The sequence below is a fragment of the Cupressus sempervirens genome, chromosome 4, assembly GCF_028749045.1.
Source record: "Cupressus sempervirens isolate cs-2001-9-10 chromosome 4, ASM2874904v1, whole genome shotgun sequence".
In the NCBI taxonomy this organism is placed as follows: Eukaryota; Viridiplantae; Streptophyta; class Pinopsida; order Cupressales; family Cupressaceae; genus Cupressus; species Cupressus sempervirens.
Window position 1 is genome coordinate 354,303,468 of NC_143121.1, and position 21,754 is coordinate 354,325,221.

The following is a 21,754-nucleotide window of genomic DNA, read 5'->3' on the forward strand; positions in this document are numbered from 1 at the left end:
TTAATGCTTAGTATGAAGGTAGATGAGATGACATAGTGCTTGCCAGTCTATCATCGATCTATTCGGTAGAACCTTGTAACTCGATGGTTGAACAAAACTTTAGTTACTCCCGACCTAGCTCGGTAAGGTCTTCAATCAACCTTGCTTGGTAGTGCAACACGGTGAATGATAACCTTTCTTTGAACTTTGTATCTAAAATACTAATTTGACCATTTGCACTTTTTCACTCTGGAACTACTTAAGATATGGCTATAAGATGCAATTCTTAATTCCTCTTAAATCTAATTGGAAATGGTGGAGTCACCCATTTCTTGAGTGACATGACCATCATTTGAGCTATCTTGCTCGGTAGATTTAGGAATCCACTATTGTCTCATTTGCTTCTGAATGTTATCAACTTTACCTTTCTTTTCATCTTCAATTCTTCCAGTATTCATGCAATTCTTGGCTATATGACCAAGTTCAGTACAAGTGTAATATCTTATGGTTGTGTCCTTCTTTCTTAGGTGATGTCTTGCACAGTTTATCCCAATGTGTCCATATTCTCCACAATAATGACACTTGCACCAAGTATTGTAGTCCCAACCAAATATTGCTTTGATAATTTTTTCTACTGGATTGAATGCTTTGGATCTACATTCAGATGCCTTGTGACCTTGTTTCTTGCATTTGTGACATTTGACTTCAAACTTTGGTTTCTCTTTGCATTCATTTTCTTTGTGACCATGCTGATTGCAGTTGTAGCATTTGCCATTGAATTTTGCCTTTCCATTACTCCAACATTTGTTTGATGTATGACCTATCTTGCCACAGTGATTGCAAGTGGGTCTTTGATTCCTTTGAGCACCTTGTTTGGAGGTTTCACCTTCTTCCTTGTATCCAAGACTAGCTTTACCTTGTTGTTTATGAAAGTTTTGCTCACTTTGTTGATTTAATTGAGTCATGTCTGTTTGAGATTTCATCATTCTTTCATTGACTTGCCTTTTAGTGATCAAGTCATTTTCCAAGCTTTCATTGATTTGTCTTTCAAATCTTAGATCACTTTTTAAGCTTGCATTGATTTGTCTTTCAGTGATTAAATCATTCCTCAAACTTTCATTCTCAGATCTTTGATTCATAATTTCTTCATTTGCATTAGATAGTTGACCTACAATATCTTCATGCTAAAGGGATTGATTATTTCTTACCTCTAAGTCTTCATTTGCCTTGTTTCATTGTTCCAAAACTTCACATAACCTGATGGATTGGATTTCTTGTTCTCTTTTGAGCTTTCTTCTTCCTGCAGAGAACCATTCTTTGCTAGGAGTTCCTTGATTGCTTCATTAGCTTCATTTGAACTGCTTGATGGTAAAAGGTCTTCAATCTTTTCTTCAATATACTGATGATCATTCATTTGTCTTGCAAGTTCTTTCCTTCTTTTCAGAGATTGAGAAAGATGCCCCTTTTCTTCTTTGAGTTGAGCCATGGCCATTTCTAGATCTAGCTTTTCATTCTCAATAGATTTGTCAAGTCTAAATATCTCCATTGTCCTTGATCTTTGCTCAAGCTATCAAACTTTATCCTGAGAACCAAAATGCTCTAATACCAATTGTTGGAAATATTCAGGATAAGATAAGTTACCGAGAGGGGAGGTGTGAATCAGTAACTTATAAAAATTTCAAATACTTCAGCATAAAAGCCATTCACCATTCATTCATCTAATCTACTGCATAACTGAAAGAACAAACATTCATTGCACATGTACACAGGGATTTGGTGACCCAGAAACCTTCCAAATAGAAAGTAAAACTGGGGTGGGGATGATACCCACTAAACTTCAATACTACAGTATAAAGTTGGCCAGTTAAGGCTTACAATGATCACTTCTGATGATCTGCCCTGTTAGGAGCGAGTAGGACTGCTAGATCCACCTTGTTAGAGGATTTATAGACATACACTAAAGTATGCACTCTGTTAGGAGATTTGCAAAAGACTATTAAGTCTACCCTATTAAAGGATTTATAAAATAATTCACCTATTAGGATGAAGCAATGGATCTGCTTGTAACTGTTGATAAGATCCCTTTTTCATTGATCACTTGATGTGATAGATATATCTTTTATGCTCCTGTGTTGACCTTGCTGAATCACTTTCTCTCTACTGCTGATTCTTTCACTTTTCTCAAAATATAGCAATACCTTTTTACATGCGAACCTTACTCTCATATATATATATATATATACACACACACACAAACACACACACACACACACACACACACACACACACACACATCATATATCTTATAGAATGATATCATACATTACATATATACCATTCATTATTTACAACTGCAAGGTCAGCCAAAATATAAGTGAACACAACATTACTGGGTCAGCCAGATAGTAAAAAACTCGAGTTCATTGAACTGACTCAGTGACCTTCTGATACTCGGCATCCACTACATTACTCACCATCGTCATGCACTTGGTAGAAGTGAAGCCTCGGTCCATACTAATCACTTGACATAGTTCTGAACTTGGTAACCATAGGCAACTCGGTAGATGTATTGTTACTTTGTAGAAACTATCTTCTTCATTTACTTTGGTTCACTCAGTAAACACTATTTTCTTTCGTTTACCTTTTTCACTCGATAAAAACTGCTTTCTTTCATTTACCTTCTGCACTCAGTAAACACTGCTTTCTTTCATTTACCTTCTTCACTCGATAAACACTACTTTCTTTTGTTTACCTTCTTTACTCAGTAAACACTGCTGAACTACCTATTCACTCGGCATCCTCTGGAATGCTCGGTGTGAATTGTTTACCTGCTGAACTTATAAGTTAACTGCTAAATGCTTGGTGTGAATTGTAGACTAAGTGATGAGCTTAGTAAGCATTCAAAATTGAATAAGTGTTTGCACTAATGACAAATATATCATAATTCCAACAAAGACCTCCCTAGCTTTTGGGCTGGTAGACAAGGTCCTAGGCAACCAGGTGGTATCTCTTGTGATCATCAGTCCCTGTCTAGAGAAAATCCCTCTGAATCCTCTCCATTCTTTTTGCAAACTTAATAGGAATCTTAAAAAGACTGAGGGCATAGGTTGGGAGGTTCTGGAGAACAAAGTTAACCAAAGAGCATTTTCCTGCTTGACTGAGGGTGGCCCCTTTCCAACCTGCAAGTTTCCTATTGAAGTTGTCTATAATGCTGATCCAAAAGGAATCCAGAGGTTTCGTACCAAGAGGTAGCCCAAGATAAGTCACAGGCAGGGACCCAATGCCACAACCTAGGATGCGAGCAATTTTCCTCTGCCTCTCCAAGGGGGTGTTGAGGAAGAAAACTGAACTCTTATCCAAATTGATAGCCTATCCTGAGCGTCTGGTGTAGGAGTTCAGAATGCTTTTGAAAGTCCTAGCCTCCTGGACAGAGGCTTCACCCCCCAAGATAGTGTCATCCACAAATTGCTGGTGGGTGAAAGAAGAGGGTCCCGAAGAAGGCCTTAGACCTTTCAAACTCATGTCCTGGATCTTTAGCTAGATGAGTCTGCCCAAGCATTCTGCCAAGATAACAAAAATGATAGGAGAAATTGGGTCACCCTGCCTTAAACCCCTTGAGGGGGAGAAAAAAGGAGTGGGGAGACCATTAACAAGAATAGACAAAGACGGAGAAGAGATGAGCTGAGAGATGAGTTTGCATACCTGAGCATCGAGACCAAAGGCTCGAAGGATAAAAAAGAGGAAATTCCAGTCGACCCTATCGTAATCTTTAGACAAGTCCAGTTTGAGAAGGAACCCTTCCTTTTTACCTGCCTCTAGAGACTGGATGACTTCATGAACCAAGACGATGGAATCAAGGATCTGCCTGCTAGGGACAAAGCTAGTTTGCTGCGGTGAGATGATCAAGGGGAGAATGCTGAGGAGTCCAAAAGTGAGAACCTTGGAAATAATCTTATAGAAAGAATTGCAGAGGATAATGGCCCTGAATTTGTCCAAAGAGTCAGCTCCCAAAATCTTGGGGATGAGGAAAAGAAAAGAAGCATTAAGTTCTTTGAGTAGATTCCTAGCCCCAAAGAATTCTTGAACCACATTTACCACATCCTTCTTAACCACATTCCAATAAGTCTGAAAGAAGAAAGTAGGGAAGCCATCCAGGCTCGAAGCTTTATTCCCCAAGAGGGAAAAGAGGGCCTGGTGAATTTCCTCGAGGGAGGGGATAACTTTTAGAAAGGAGTTATGATGATCTTGCAATAGGGGGGGGATAGCTACCAAAATATCCTCTTGATCAGACACAGAGAGGGAAGGATCAGCTATGAGAAGAGAGGAGAAGAAGCAAATAGCTTCCTTTGCTATCTCTTCTTCCTTTGAAATTAGAACCTGGCCCTTTTTTATAATAGATATCCTATTGTTAGCTCGATGTTTCAGGGTGGTCAGGTGAAAAAATCTATATTTACGATCTCCTTCTTTCAACCAGCTGACTCTAGATCTTTGTTTCCAATAAAGCTCTTCCTTAGATATGATGTTATGCAGATTCGAGAGGATAGTCTTTTCCTCCTGCGTATTGTGATTGTCATATCTGGAGAGATGGATTTCTTCCTGTATAGAATTGAGCTGATCATTTTTCTCATCTTTCTCCTGGAAAATGTGGCCAAAGTCAATTTTTTTCCAAGATTTAATGTCCCTTTTCATGTTTTTCAGCTTCTGGGCAACTCTAAAGATAGCAGTACCATCAACCTCAAAGTTCCACCAAGAAGAGATTTTTCCTTCCAGCACTGGATGAGAAAGCCACATTTTCTCAAAGAAAAAAGGGAAGACCCTTTTACTAGACAAGGGGGTGACAGAGAGAGAGATTGGGGAGTGGTCAGAACCCACCCTAGGGAGGAGGGATAATCTGCAAGAATGGAAAAGAAGCCATTTTGGAGATATGAGGGCTCTGTCGAGGTGAACTTGAATACTATCTCTCCCAACTCTCCTGTTAGACCAAGTAAAACTTCCCCGTTGAAGGTCCATATCCAAAAAGGCAAGATTCTGAATGAACAAAGCGAGGTCATGATTACTGTCCTGATTCGAGGCAAGACCCCCCATTTGTCAACATCAGAAAGAGGCGAGTTGAAGTCCCCCATGATAATCCCTTTGTTAACATTGCAATCGGAGAGGATGTTGAGGAGCTTGACCCAAAAATAGTTCCTTTCCTTCTTGGTGTTGGGGGTGTACAGGTTAAGGATAAGCCATGAATCATTGCTATGGATGTGAGATACCTCACATAGAAGAGCATTGTAAGAGCTGAAACGAGTAGATAACTTGAAGGCCCTGGAATTGTACAAGATTAGTACTCCTCCAGAAGCACCTTCCAAATTTGAGGCTTTGCAACTAAAAGATTTATTGAAGGATATCCTCTTAACCAGGTCCCTTTTCATTATAGTTTCCTGTATCATTAGAAAGTCGGTTCTATGGTCTCTAATCATATTGCTGACTAGATCTTGTTTATGAGCCCCATTTAGGCCCCTTACATTCCATGAGATGACTTTCATTTCTTACTTCTTGAGAAATCCTTGATAGTTCTCTGGCTCCCATCTGCCAGGTTCCTTTTTGTTTCTTCTTGAAGAAGCTGATTTGAGTTCTTATTTACAGGTAAGGATATTCTTTCCCTTGTTGGACTTAAATAAGATGTAAACATGGCTTAGGTTAGGCCAAACACATGCCTTTTCCAAGTTGAAGGAGATTGATTAAAGGATCATGAAACTAGAGAATATAACTATTAGCTTGCATGAAACTACTAAAGAGATTGAGGTTAAAAGCTATAAGATTCAAAAATCCTCTACTAAGAAGATGTAGATTCTCATTAAGATGGATACCTCTAGCAATGAGAAGGATATTATCCATGTGGTAGTTTATAAGGATAGTTGAGGGGAGAATCCTATTGGACCTAGAGAAATTACTTAAGATAATATTAGGGAGATGGAGTTTAGTACCAACAAGGAGGTACTATATATGAAGAAGGTTTCTGATATAATAGAGAAACATAGGCTTGATGTTAAGAGTTACCTAAGAGCCTTAGCTAGTCTAGATCATGTGTTGGACTTTTGTATTTTTTGTTGTTCTACTTAGTTTCAATGTGGTTGGCCCCTTTTTTATATTTTTTCTATGTGGTAGCATTTGATCCTTATTTTTTTGTATTTCCTAAGTTGGGTTTTATTGGCTATTTTCTCTATATCCTAATTAAATGGTTTTAATGTCCCTTCAAAGGCTACTTTCACTTAATCAAAAAGTAATAGATCCATGGATGTAAACATGTCAAGGTAAGAAGAGTGAATGCAATGATAATGATAATGTAAATCTCCTCAATGAGTAACTCCACTATCAACAAGGATGGAAGCAACATTTTGAAGAGAAAATACATTAAATATGGCCTCCAATGAATCCTTGCTGTAACGCCTTGAATGCCAAAATCATTTCTTGGAAAGATATATATGTATAACATGATTTTGTTGATTACTTGATGTGTGACATTTTCATTATGACATATTATGAATGGATTGAGATGATAATTCTCAACATAAAATGAGAACTCCTCCTTATATATCTAATTCCAAGTGCCAACTTAAATAGGGAGTCAATATGAACTAGGTAGAAAACTTAAAATTTGAATTAATTCCTAAAATCCAAAAGTGATATCATTTGGGGGACCACGATTACAACTTGGAACCGTTGGACCAATTTGACCCTATGTTTATCTAGATCCAACTAGGTCAAATCCATCCTACACAAGAAACTAGCTTTTAGTTTTAGACTTATACAATATCAATATTTGAAGAAAATGTTGATTAAGAGCATGAATGGATCCATTGTCAAGTACATCAACAAATAGGAGATAAAACATCTTAATATCCCCAAAGTCAATGTGTTCTTCCATTTAATATGGTATATTAGTTATGATATGTTAGGATTAACCACATACAAAAATAATAGTTGTATGCAAATATAACCAATATTAGAAAATAATAGATTGGATAGAAGAAAATGCAAGACAAAAATATTTAACATCGGTCACCCAATCCCTAGGCTATGTCCACCAACAACATTTCCATTATTATTATCCAGTGATTACAATCTATAATCCCTTATAGTTTAATTGTAAGAAGGTACAATATCATCATTACATTGTGAAATCCCTAACCTTGAGCCTTTTTATATAAGTTTTTTGTTGCTTACAAAATTAGGGATAGAATAATAGAAAAATAACACTTGATGCCTTTTACAATATAAGGTCATTTTTGGCTTTTGGGGCCCTACTCCCGCAAACCCCTAGGGGGGCATTACCCCTCAACCCACCCTATACTACAATAGGGAGTGCACATGGGGAACTAGCCTCGGACACCATAAGGGTGTTGTCCCCAATCCCCCATAGAAATAATCTAAGGAGAAACCTGATGCAGAAGCATCGTGGGTTGATATGTTATCCTGCTCATTTGTTTTCATTATGCCAGTTGTTGCCAAGTTGTAGGAAATGTTGAGACCAGTAATTTTGAAGTTTAAGCTAAGTTTAGGTTATCCCATGCCATGTTAACACTTGGGTTCACATGTTATCCCATCTCGCTTTGTAGTGTGTGTCGAGTTCCATAGTGTATGGTGAGCTATACTTCATGTGCCAAGTTACTTAGTGGATGTCGAGCTATCCTTCATGTGCCAAATTATATAGTGGATGTTTGGTGACCCTTCATGTGCCAAGTTGTCATGTTGATGCTGAGCATCAGTATTTTGGATGTGGTTTCTACATTACTGGTGTAAGCCAACTTGCGCGATTAATTTTGATTGTGACACTTATGTTAAGATCTTTTCTTGGAATGTGTCCAAACCATTGTTGGATCATCCTTCCTATTATGTACAATTCTAGAATGAGCTATAAGAAATTTTGGAAAATATAAATAGAGTGTTTAAGCTTAGACCTAGAGAAGATTAGAGGAAGTTTTTAGTAGAATGTGAAAGTTGGAAATTTGTTGCATATGAGTCTAGAAGTTGCAAATTTGATGTTGGATCTTAGATCTTGAATGTATATGTTATCTGGCCATAACCCAAAAGGCCTTATAGCTAGACATGTGTGCCGATATTTTCATGAATTAATAAAGTGTATTGTTCTCTCTCTCTCTCTCTCTCTCTCTCTCTCTCTCTCTCTCTCTCTCTCTCTCTCTCTCTCTCTCTTTGGTGAGTTGTTCTCTTTGTGTGTTTGCTTCCGTTATGTTAACTCTGCAAGGTTGCTTAGGATTGTTGGGCATGCTTTTGGCCTTGGTTCTTTTCCATGCCCTCCTTGTGTCAGGTGGTATCAGAGCACAATTGTTGCTGAGTGTGCAAGTAGATTGCTAAAGTGTGAGAGAGCTTTTACCAAGACTTTGGATGATGTAGAACCCTGATATGGTTTTGGTTGTAGGATTGCAAATTTTTAGATTTGACCGATAACTTGCAGAGGGTTACAATCTTGTAGGAACGTAATTTTTAAAGATGGTTCATGGTAGAGGAAATGCTAATAATGCTATATTGGATTGATTGAGACAAACTGCAACTAGATTACATGTTGTGGAGGTAGCCTAGAGGAGAGGAGCACATCTTGGGGATGTGAGTGATGATGAAGTGGTAGCATCAAACCCTAATCTAGAATTGGAAGAAGATCAAGATGAAGAAAGATTGTTGAGAGTATTTTCTTGGGATTGTTCGAAGCTTGCTATAGAAGTTGTTCCCTATGATCTGGCAAGTTGGACACTAAATATTGTGTTGGATTGGATCTCAGATATGAAGAAGTTCTTTGATTATTAAAACAATCTTGACAATAGGAAGGTGAAGATTTTAGTTACTAGGCTGAAACAACTTGCTTCACTTTGGTGGGAGCATTTGCAAACTGATAAACAAAGGAGCAAAAAGGAGAAGACCAAGACTTGGCCAAAAATGGTGAATAAAGTGAATAACAAATTCCTTCCTACTAATTACCAAGTTAGCTTGTTGAGAAAGATGCAGAATTTGAAGTAAAAAGACATGACTATGAAAGACTATACTGAGGAATTCTATAGATTGGACATCAGATCTAGACATGTGGATGATGATGTTGAGAAAATTGCAAGGTACATAAATGGACTGAGATCTAGAATTCAAGATGATAAGTTTTTTGAAATTGGAAAGTGTAGAAGAAGCATGTCAACATGTATTGAAAGCTAAGGAAATCTTGACAAATAAGCATGAACAAAGAAAAAGAGATAGATGTGGTAGATTCCAAAGAGGTAGAGGAAAATCTTATGGTGAAGGTGGTAGATCTAACATTTTTGTGCTAGATAAAGGCTAATCTAAATGGAAGAATTATGACAAAGACAAGACCAAGTGGAAAGGTGGTAGTTCTTACTAAGGAAGAGGTAATTCTTATTCTAGAGTTGGCTTCCATGGTAATTGTTTCAGATGTGGTAAAGGAGGGCATAGATCTTTTAAATGTAGATCCTCTAAAAGTGGGTAGAATAATAGAACTATTGTGATTCAAGGAGACACTAAGAGTTCACCAAGTGGACCTGAGGTTGGAGAAAATATGATGGTGAGAAGAACCTTATGTAATAAGGGAAGTGAAGAGGAACCTATAATTAGAAGAAGTCTTTTCAAGACTAGATGTAAGATGGCTAAAAATGCTACAAGGTGATCATTGGTAGTGGAAGTTCAGCAAATTTGGCATCAAAAGAGCTGGTTACAAAATTGAAGTTGCAAAGGCTAAAGAATTCCAAATGCTATCATGTTTCATGGATCAAAGATGAGCATAAGATATTGGTAAGTGAACAATGTGTTGTTAATTTCAAGATTGGACATTACTTTGATCAAGTGTTTTGTGATATTATGCCTATGGATTGTTGTCATGTTCTATTGGGTAGGCCTTGGCAATATGATAGATATATTTTACATGATGGAAGATTGAATCAATATACTCTTTGTATGAATGGGGAGAAGAAAATATTGTTGCCCTTGATTGAATGTCTAAATGAGGTTAGTTGTACTGCAATAAAAGTTTACATGGTTAATGGAAAATAATTTGAATAAAGAAGTGAAGAAGAATCAATATTTTCTTTCTATAGTACCTAGAGGAATGAGTGTTTGTAGTAATGATAGAGCAATAAAAACTAGTAATGATCAAGTAACAATAGCTAGTGGTAGCCGAGTACTAACAGAAATTATAGAATTGCTAAACAAGTATAAGGATATCATTGTTAAGGATATTCTTGATGTTTTACCACTAGTGAGAGGTACAAGTCATTGTATGGATCTTATTCATGGAGCTAGTTTTCCAAAAAAACCACCATATATATTGACACCTATAGATAGAGAATGAAGAACTTAACATCAAAAGGGTTTAATCAGAAAAAGTTTGAGTCCATGTGTTGTACCTAATGTATCAACACCAAAGAAGAATGGAAAATGGAGAATGTGTACTAATTCTAGAGCTATTCAAAAGATTAGAGTGAAATATAGGTTTCCTATGCCGAGGATGGATGACATAATGGATTGTTTGAGTGGAGAAAATTATTTTACCAAGATTGATTTGAAGAGTGGCTATCATTATATCAAAATTAGAGAAGGTGATGAATAGAAAACTACTTTCAAGACAAAAGATAGTTTTTATGAATGGTTGGTTATGCCTTTTGGTTTGACTAATCCACCTAGTACTTTCATGAAGTTGATGAATGAAAATGGAAAATGGAGAATGTGTACTGATTTTATAAAGAATTTTAGTGTTGTTTGTAATGCTATGACTGAGACAAAGAGAGGAGATAAAAATGAATTCAAGCAGACACATGGAACCTATAAGAGTTTTGAGACTTTGAAATAAAAGGTTGTTTTGTTGCCCATATTGGCTTTGGCTGATTTCAATAAGGTATTTCAAGTTGAGTGTGATGTAAGTGGTAGTGCAATAGGAGCCATATTAAGTCAAGAAGATAAACCTATTGATTTCTTTACTGAGAAGTTGAATGATGCTAAAAGGAAGTTTATGTGTATGATCAAGATTTTTATGCTATTGTTCAAGCATTGAGGAAGTGGAGACATTATTTGATTCCTAAGGAGTTTGTGTTGTATACTGATCATAAAGCTTTACACTACTTCAGAAATCAACATAAATTGAACCAAAGACATATGAAGTGGGTTGAGTATTTGTAAAGTTTTAAATTTGTGATTAAGCATAAGAGGTGGGTTACTAATAGAGTTGCTTATGCATTGAGTAGAAGATGTTCTTTATTGACTAAAATAAAATTTGAAGTTCTTGGTTTCGATGAAATGAAAGCATTGTATGATGTTGATCTTAATTTTTATGAGGCATGGAGAGAGTGCAAAGCACCAAATCTGACAAATCACATTAGTAAGTATGATGAATATTTCATTCAAGAAGGTATGATATTCAAAGGTATTCATAAATGGTGTTGCCGAACTTTTCTTCAAAGAAGTTGTTAGATTACATGAATTACCGAGAAGTATTATTTCTAATAGAGATAAGAAGTTTTTTGGTTATTTTTGGAGAACTTTGTGGAAGAAGATGGGTACTGAGATGAAGTTTAGTTCCACATTCCATCCACAGACTGATGGGTAGATAGAGGTTGTGAATAGAAGCTTGGATAATTTGCTGAGATGCTTAGTTGGTAATGAAACACAAAACTAGGAGATGGTATTGGCACAAGAAAAGTTTTCATATAATAATTTTGTGAATAGGAGTATAGGGAAGACACCTTTTGAGATTGTTACTATAATGAATCCTAGAGGAGTATCATATTAAAGAGATGTTGCTGGTAAAGAGAAGAGAAGTGCTTAAGGAGAAGAATTTGCTAATTTTATGGAGTCTTTGCATAAGGAAGTGAAGCTGAAGTTGGAACAAAGTAATCAGAAGTACAAGGAGAATGTTTATAAGTCTAGAAGATATCATGTTTTTTAAGTTGGTAATGAGGTGATGGTTCATTTAAAGAAAGGAATATTTCTAGTTGGAACATACAGTAAGCTGAAGATGAAGAAGATTGGACCTTGTAAGATCTTGAAGAAGTTTGACGATGGAAATGCTTATAAAGTGGAGTTACTTGATGATGTGGATATATCTCTTATATTCAATGTTGTTAATCTATATAAGTATCATGACTCAGATGATGAAGTTCTTGTACCTAATGATTATCCTAAGAAGTAGATTGAAAAGGTTGAATAGATATTGGATTAGAGAGTTGGTAAAAGAACAAGAGGAAAGGATTATTGTGAATATTTGGTGAAGTGGAAGAATAGACCAGTTGAAAATGCTACATGGATTTCTCAATTAGAATTCAATTCAGCTTAGGTTGTGACATCTCAATGATTCAAGAGAATCATTTCTTTCTACCCTGGTTGTCTAATGTAGGAGCATCCTAGGTTGACATATTATCCTGCTCATTTGTTTTCATTCTGCCAGTTGTTGTCGAGTTGGTGAGTTCCAACAAGTACCGAGTTCTAGTAATTTTATAGTTTAAGCCGAGTTCAATTTATCCCACGTCATGTTAACACTCAAATTTGTGTGTTATCACATCTCACTTTACAGTGTGTGTTGAGTTCTACAGTGTATGTCGAGCTATTCTTCATGTGCTAAGTTAGTGGATGCCAAGATATCCTTCATGTGCCAAGTTACGTAGTGGATGTCAAGTGACCTTTCATGTCCCAAGTTGTCCTTTTGATGTCGAGTATCATTATTTTGGATGTGGTTTCTAGGTTTTTGGTGCAAGCTGACATGCAAGATTATTTTCAATTGTGATATTTATGTTAAAATATTTTCTCGGAATGTGTCCAGACCATTGTTGGGTTGGCCTTCCTATTATGTATTGATCTAGAATGATCTATAAGCCATTTTGGCAAATACAAATAGAGTGTTAAGGCTCAGAGCTAGGGTAGATTAGAGGTAGTTCAGGGCAAAATGTGAAAGTTGGAAACTTTGTTGCATATGAGTCTAGAAGTTGCAAATTTGATGCTAGATCTTAGATCTTGAATGTATATTATATCTAGTCATAACTCACAAGACCTTACAACTGGGCATGTATGCTAATATTTCCATGAATCAATAAATTGTATTATTCTCTCTCTGTGGTGTTGTTCTCTTTGTGTGTTTTCTTCCATTGTGCTAACTATGCAAGGTTGGTTAGGATTGTTGGGTGTGCCTTTGGCCCTAATTCTTTTCCATGCCCTACTTGCTCAAAACCACATCGAATAAACCTCAAGAGTCTAATTAGGCTCCACATCACAACATGATAGGATATTTCTTTTCCCTTTTCTTGGTTTTCCACTCAATTAAAATTAAAATAAATCTCATAAAAGAATTATATTGTAAATATGCTCATATTTTGTAGGTTATACTAGGCATAACTATAGATTATTAGGGTGACTTCACATTATTGTGTTAATTTATTTATCAAAAATGTTTAATTATATATATAAACAATAAGGAATTGATTTTTTAAAAGTAATTCAACTTAATTTTATATATTTTTCTTTTTGTGATTCACGATCATTTATCATCTCTAATTCATTTCATTCTAATGATGAATTACAAATATTCACACACAATGTTATATGATGTATGATGAAAAATGGTTATACAGTCAATCAAAAAGATTTAAAATTTAGATACCACTAGAAATTGTACTTTGGTGTGAAATGGGTGCACAAAAGAGATGTGGAAGGTCAATAAAAATGTCTTCATCTAATGTGTGTGTGTGTGTGTGTGGTACATGAATTAAGTATGTATTATATGTTGGAAATGATCCTTTTTGTGTGAAAAGTGTCCTAATAGACAAGTGAAGGGAAAAAATGGAGATAAAGAGGGGAGTAGGAAAAGGGAAATATATATGGGGGTAACTAAGAGTGTAGTCTAAAATATAGGTAATGATGGACTATATGAAATTATTTAAAGTCATTGATAAACCTTGTACTATCAATAAAATAAATAAATTTGACTAGAATACAAGCAACCTTGACATATCCTATCTTGTCAATACATGTCTCACAGGGCATTTAATGGAACAAGATATTCCAGTCTCACACACCTCTGATTCAACTGAAATTGTAGTGAATAAGGCAAGATTCTAAATGTAAATGGGAACACTTTAAAATATGAAGATAAACTACATATGAAGTCAAGAAAGAGGACAATGTGATTTTATTCAAAATATAATATATGCCAAGATAACCAGTTCTTAGCAAATTGTGGACAAACTTCACATTGTACTTTTCCTAAAAGAATGATTCATGTTAATATACAAAAGTGAGTTTAGAAAATGACTCTTGCTTATATATTAATAAAAGTGAGTTTAATTTAGAAATAATCTAAAATTTTACATTGAACTAAGCTCTAATTTAATTTTAGATTATCATGAAAGCAATCTGATGATGTTTCACTTAGAAATAAGTAATAATTATAATATTTTAGTCATATTGTTAAAATTTATAAAAATATTATATATTTAGTTATATTATACATAATATATTATTTTTTATTTTATTTTTAAATATTATATAAATATTTAAAAATAAAATTTCATGGTGTAAAATAAATATATGACTGAATACTAACAAACCTCTCCTTCCCATCGTAGACTATTGTATAAGAGGAAAGTTCTTCATGCTTCATCCTCCTAAATTCACTTCTGTCGGTCATGCTAACATCCAACAGACTAAACTAAGTTCTTCGTGCCTATAGAGGACGCAGACCACAATGTTAGTGATGTTCTCATATATATAAATTTTGCGTTTACCTTTATGTCGTAATCTCATCAAATATAACGACTTATATGAAAATTTTGCGTTGATCTTAATTTCGTAGTCTCATTAAAAAAAAGAGATTAATGCAAATTTAGCGTTAATGTTAAAGTCGTAATCTCGTCAAATACAACGACATGCTTACGAGTTCGGCGTGACTTTTAATGTCCTCGTTACACAAAGTAAAACCAGAAACATACAAATTCAACATAATTTAAATCGGTAGAAACCGATGTGAGGCTGATCCGTAACCCGCCTCTCTACGGTTCAATATTTAAGGAAATTATGGTCTATGGTGCATTGAAAGTGATTCATTTATAGTACTTATTAAATAATTCAACATGTTATATTCATTATATTTTAAATTTTTATTATTAAGTTATAGGTATTATGTTATATGAAATCAATGGTTGATGTAATTGGACAAGAAACGTCTACCATCATGAAGATAACTATGATAATAATTATAAACTATTATCTCTATCTTTATTCTAACCATATTTACTAACTCTAACGCTAACCTTAACCTTGAGCCTAATCCAACAGTAACTATTATCCTAAGCCCTAAATATGATATTAGTCACAACACATATCATAATCATAATTTTAACCTTAGCCCTATCCTTATCTTACCCTAATCCTTACCCCAACCCTAATTGTTGATGTGAACAACATAGAGGACAACCAAAAGGAGGGGGATACTAGGGGCCAAGGGAAAAGAATGGGAGGACCACTTAACAAGAAGAAGGTGACCATGGGGTTGAAGAATGACAAAGATGAACCATTAGTTATGGAGATTCAGGTTAGTAAGGCTCTTAAGGAGCTAGCTTAGGTGTTGTTTGTTGAGGTCTTTTGGTTTGTCTTTTCTTTGTCATTGATTTTTTGGTTTCTTTTGGTTCTATATTCTGGCTTGCTCAATTATATCATGGCTCATCTATCTTTTCCAACATAGTTCTATATTTTGGACTCTTTTGATTATATCCTGTACTTTGCTACTTAATCTCCAGATCCTTGTAAAACTTATTTTTACATAAATCAAATATGCTAACCTTAAATTCTATAACTTTAACCCTAGTATTAATGCTAATTTTGAACCCTAACACTAATATTAATATAATAATTTATAAAATATTATATATTTAATAATTATAAATTATTGTTCTAGATTATAATAATATAAGAAATAATCTAAGTATACTATTTTGTATCAATATAGTATAATTAAAATAATTAAATACATAATAGCTTATATATTTTAACCTATTTTTATTAATTGTCTATGTACAACAAGGACCTTTGAAGTATATGTCTCAGTGCATGTATATATATATATATATATATATATATATAGTTAGTTAGTTAGTTAGTTAGTTAGTTAGTTAGTTAGTTAGCTAGCTAGTTAGTTAGTTTATTATTAAATTATACTTGCATTCCATTACATAAAATTTACAATCTCCAATATGCAATCAATGGTTGAAGCAGTTGGAAAAGAAATGAGTACCATCACAAAGATCACCACCGTTTACTATTTTTAAGTTCAAGGACCACTCTTAAACTAAAGAATAAGATAGATATTGGCATGAAACAAGATTCTCATGTATTGAAATATGGAAGAGTCATATTCACTTACCATTCATATTGACAAGACTATTTGTGAAGTAATTGACAACAACATATATGTGCCCTTTAAACAAGATGGCATGTATTACAATATGGATGGTTCATATCCATTCCACATTCATATTGATAGAAAATTTATGAAGTGATTGGCTGCAACATATCGAGTGCATGGTATAAGTAAATAACACTCTTTTAAGTTGATTGCTAATCATATCTCATTAAATTGAAAGCCCCTACCACCATATGGCTCTCTCAATTTGGATGGGTTGTGATTCAAGTTATTGAGAATGTGTCCACTCATAATACATATTTTGAAAATGTGAAAATTAGGAAGGGACTATTATAGGTGGAAACTGTAATACCACTCTAATCTTGACAAGTATTATTAGATTTTGGAGATTGTATAAGTACACTTGGGCTATTTTAGAAGATAAGGTTATCTATTATATACCTTGATTTCATATTTTGATGAGCACTAGCATAAGTAAAACTACAAGAGCCTTCAACACTCACTAACACACTAGTACCTATCTACTAGGCAACCTTCTGAAGATAATTGAATCAACTAGATTCCTGTGATATAATATGTTTATAAATACCTCTATCCTTAGCACACTTCCTTGTAATACCATTAAGAGATTTCTTACAATGTTTTGTATTAGGCATATGATCATTTTTTCTATTTAATGTGATTTCCTAATAGTACTCCTAGGAGGCTAAATATATTGTGCCATGAATCATGCTAGATATGTTTCTTATACTTCTTATTTAGTATCATGATTTCAAATACCATGGTTGAACATAATATTTATGGATAAGTTTAATTTATGATAGTGATTTGATGTTAAGATGATGTGGCTAACCCTATGTCCTTTACATACATATATGTGTGTGTTTACTTTTTTTGACATCTCTTTTGGATGAGTGGAGGAAGTTCTAGTCACTTGGTTGAGTGATATATCCGATGTCACACTCCCCCTCCTTCCTTTGTCATTGTTTGTATATATGCACATGTTTTGTATATTGTCAATCAGTGATTCAAGTATGTGAAGGATATTGGTGGCTACATGTATGGTGAGGTACTAAGAGGGAAGTCAGGGTTGAATCTATATCTTAAGTAATTAACCTCTAAACACCTTATTCCTTTTAATCAATAGTTTATGTTTTCCATTACTCTTCTTAATAGGTTTGTTACTTCAAGCTCTTCTCCTTTTCACAACTTTCTATTATATCTCCCACTAATAGCATTTGTTCTATCCCTTCAACAATAATTTTCACCATTACTATTTTTGATAACTTCTTCTATTTCCAATAGTCTTACCAACTTATTTGTCCTTGTCTCTTGCTATTCTTATCATTCTTACTATTTTCATTCACTGAAATAATTAGGGCTTCTAGAATATTCTATAATCCTCCCTTAAGCTTTCCTTTCTTTTCATGCTAATAGATCTTAGCTTCTTTAATACACTAAGTCTTGTTATGTCCTTGATAATAAATTTGTCTCTAATAATACTTTTCTTACTTACACATGTTTTAAAATATAATATAACGTTTTGACCCATAATGACAACATTAAAAATCATATGAACAAGATTGTAGGACTTTTTCCAAAGTAACAATATCCCCCTTTGGCATTGGTACCAAAACTATAAGTGCATTATTTATCTTACATGATTGCTCCCGCTTGTTTTCATAACCTTACTGTCCCTTATGCATTACTCACTAGCTCTATTTCTCCTTGATTATGGAACTTCTCCCCATGCTTTCCAATTACCAAACTTCTCATTACTTTTTGATTACCAAACTTCTCCCCCTTTGTCAACAATGCTTAAGGCATCAAAAAGATTGATTCAAACTTCTTTTTTTGTCTCTATGTACTTATTTCTTCTTGCTATAATCATCATTTCATTATTCCATCCATCCTAAAAATGTGATATACCTTCCATATGAACTTTTAACTTTATGATTTATTCAAGAGTATCTGCATCTATTCCAGTAGATAACTTGTCTAAGAATACATCCATCCACTCCATTTGTTTTTGCATATAGGATTATTGTAGAATGGAAACTTGTAAGAATCATTATCTATGTCTACAATCATCAATAGAATTGTCTACATATCTTTTAGTCCTTATGTTAACATATTCTTCAAGTTGTTGTTTTTTCCTCTAGTAGTAATTCAATAACTTTAGCTAGTCTATCATTTTTTGCACCTTGTTGTACAACTTTGTATTTAGTGCATCCTTAATAGTTTAATCACTTTCTATTATTTCTAGAAAAAAATGTATCTATTTTACATATCCTACCTTCTTATTGATTTTTATCTTCGGTGGGAAATGAGATAGTGCACTGAAAGTTATTTTTGACTCAACTCATTCTTTTCAGATCATCCATCTTACTTAAAAAATATTCTCTTCATATAATCTCTTTGCATATAGATTCATGCCTTCATTATACATAGTTGGAGAGGGTCATTTTAGTATCTAAAATTTAGCTCTACTATTGATTTCTTCCTCTTTATTCTCATCCTCTCTTTTCCTCTATCATATGACTTATGTAACCCGTGTCATGTCTTGTAATGTCCTTGCACTTCCAAAGATTCATTCTTGTCTTGCTCATCTTTGGCTTTGTCTTCTCGTTTATGCTTTGTAGTCATTTCTCTGCTACTAGTAGGCTTGTTGACTTCAATTTTCCTTTTTTCTTTGTATGCTTCTCCAAAAGTCCCACTCCCCTTTCCTTCATTTCTTTCACTTATTTCTTCATGCCCTCTAGTTTTTTCTTTCGATTCTTCTTTATATTATGCACTTAATATAATTTCATATTCACCTTCTAATTCTACTATGTTGTATTCACCAGTAAGGTCAATATTCTTTCTCAGTTGCTCATTTAGATCATAAATTGTTCTACTTAGCAGTGCTTCCTCAGTAGTAGTATCCTTAGTATGAAAGATTATATTCCACATTCTCTTGCTATCATTTTTGACATTTTCAATCACACCTACAAGGGTCTAATCATTTCTTTAACTAATCAAAAACTTTTTCCTATGTTCTTGTAGTAGCTTGTCTATTTCTTCAACTCATACATTTGGCTTCACCATATGTTTTTCTTTGCTCAAATTTCCCTTACCAATTCATTTGCATTATGCCACTTGCCTAAATTCTATCATAGAGCTTGGTAGGAATTCAATTTTCTATCCTCCTTGGAAAAAATGAAAACTTATGCGTACTGTATATTACAACTTCTCCTATTACTAAGTTTTCTTCCTCACTCTATTTACTAAATTTGTAGTCTAATATGGCTCCAATGCTTCTATGCTTCTTCATTCCTTGTACCATTTCTTCAACAGTTCTTACTGGTTTCATTATCAGTTGTTTCTTAGTTATTTTTCTTTTATCTTCTTCCTCCATGTGGTTGACTATGATCTTCTTACAGTTTAAATGCTTGTGTTGTTGCAAATCTTGTTTGTCTCATTCATTTGCATTTTGGAAACTATTTCTACTTCATTATTTTTACATATGTGGATGGTATCTTGATAGTCTTCTTCTTGCTTCTTCCTTCTCCTTTAGACTTATTTTCTTCCATAATAGCTCTCCTATAATTCTCTTCACACGTTCCAAATCTCTCAACTCTTTCATCATTCACTTTAGTTAATAGTTGATTGATTATCAATTCAGGGTCATCATTTGATACTTCATAACCAAATAATGTTACCCATACCAATCTAGGTTCTACAAATTTAATTATGCAAGAATGTGTGCTTTCTAGGGGTAAAAAATCATTTTATACTTGTTCACAACTTGAGATAGAATCTAAATTCTTTTATCCATATTGTCTGACATTTCCTTAAAGTGAAACTACATTAAGTTGCTCTAATTTATTTCTAGTGTTTGAATGAATCTATTTATTTGGTGCACAATCTGATCACCAACCAACCATTTCACAACTCCTATTCCAGGGGGAAAAAAATTGCACATAGAAATATATAATGACCAATAAGTTTCCATACATTAACATGTGTTTGTTGACATTTCATAGATTCATAATTGTTTGTTCTCTCAACGTTTCACACAAATCAAATGTATTGCCTTCAAAAATGGTTTCATAAGCCACATGTATGGCCCCTCCATGTATCTTGTCAACTTGGTTAGCTTGATATATCTTATAGCCTATTACAAAAGAAGAAAACTTATGCCTTTGTCTTTGATTGTTCTAGCATCAAGTATATTATGATCTTGTCTACACCTAGCCAGTCAATCAATCTGAATTTTAGGGTCCAATTCTTTCACACAATTGTAGCCATTTCTTGGTAGTCCTATGAAACTACTTATGATTTCCTTTGTAATTTCTTCTTTTCCATTTTCTATCCATAGGTATACTCCACGGATTCTGCTCAATAATTTTTTTTACCTAGTCTTCATCTTGATTTTTAGTTAGATGAGTGATATGGGCTAGTCCAAACTTTTCATTCTATAGTTCCTTATTCTTGAATATTTCTTGATATTCCAATTCAATTTCCTTATTTCCAAACTCAATTTTATTTCTTTGAAGATGTCCCTTTCCTCTACATTGATAACAATTAAGAAGCTCAATCCCAAAAACCTTTTGATCATATTCAGTCCTTCTATTTGTCGATGATCTTAGTTTGCATGTATCTTCCTTATGACCATACATTTTACATTTTTTTATAGTAGTTAACTCTTTCCTATTGTCTAAATCCATTTGTTTATGTCTTTTATTCGCAAGGTTTTTGTCCATATGTATTGTAATTATAACATTGACTATTGAACAATATCTTTCTTGAAGTTGTTTGTAATTACAAGTATCCTTTATATGATTATGTTTTCTATAATAGTCATAGAGAGTATGATAGCTTACTATCTTGATACCTTTTTCTAGTTGATATTGATTTCTCAAAATTAAATGACTTTCATTTCTATTTCAAAATATTTCTGATAGGGATCTTTTCAGCAAGCAATTTCTCTTTTTACTTCACCAAAATTCCATCCAATCCCAACATACTTTCCTCAATTTTTCTAAGTTTTGCATTGATATCCTTTTTAACTTTAAATTAATTACTCAAATCATTATATCTATTTTTATATATTTCAATTTCATTCTCAAGATTTAACTTCTTTCACTAATTTTGTTGATTAAGTCAATCAGGTCTTGAAGGTCATTTTGTTGTCAAGTTCTATAACTATGTCCTTTCTAGTCATTGTCTCTAGGGCATCTTGATACCTTGATTGAACATCACTTTTTTCATTTTTTAGGGTTGTCACTTTGTCTAGTAGTTCAGTCAATCTTATGGCTTCAACTTCTTGGTCCTTTTTCATTAAACTAATTCTTTATTTTAGTTATTTATTCTTTTGAAGTAATTAATTAT